Source organism: Crocuta crocuta, unplaced genomic scaffold, assembly GCF_008692635.1.
Source record: "Crocuta crocuta isolate KB4526 unplaced genomic scaffold, BGI_CrCroc_1.0 scaffold138, whole genome shotgun sequence".
NCBI lineage: Eukaryota > Metazoa > Chordata > Mammalia > Carnivora > Hyaenidae > Crocuta > Crocuta crocuta.
The window spans coordinates 7063682-7064243 of record NW_027532585.1 but is presented as its reverse complement, the minus strand read 5'-3'; positions in this window follow the sequence as shown (position 1 = coordinate 7064243).

The following is a 562-nucleotide window of genomic DNA, read 5'->3' as shown; positions in this document are numbered from 1 at the left end:
GGCGTGATGCTCTGAGCTCCACATCTAGCCCGATCTGAGGTCTGTCTCCTCCTCAGTGTGCTGCTGACCCGGGTCACCTCAATCACACAGTATGCTGGCTTCTGGCACCAGCACCCTTCCAAGGAGGATGCCTTGCTGGGTGCGGCTCAGCCTCACTCCTGACCTCTGACTCATGCGCATATGTGCAAATGTTCCTTCGAAGCTGCAGCACAGCCAGACCAACATTTGAGCAGAAATGAAACGTACAAGTGCATGCAGACTCCCCAAACTACCCTGGATGCGTTCGCTTACACACACACATGCACACACACGCCCACCCCACACACACCCTGAGGCTGACAGAGCTAGGCAAAGTGGGAAAGCTGAAAAGGCCAGATTAAATCAATCTGAGGCAGTGTACCCTGGGGCTGCAGAGCCTGCAGAGAGAACAGCGTGCCTTCCTTAGCCTACTACTGAAAAGACCTCAAGAACCCCCAAAACCCCGTGTGGGGTTGATGGATTCAGAGGATGCTGCGTAAGGAGCAGAGGGTGCAGGGTGGAAGAATTAGCGTTGGCGGGACAC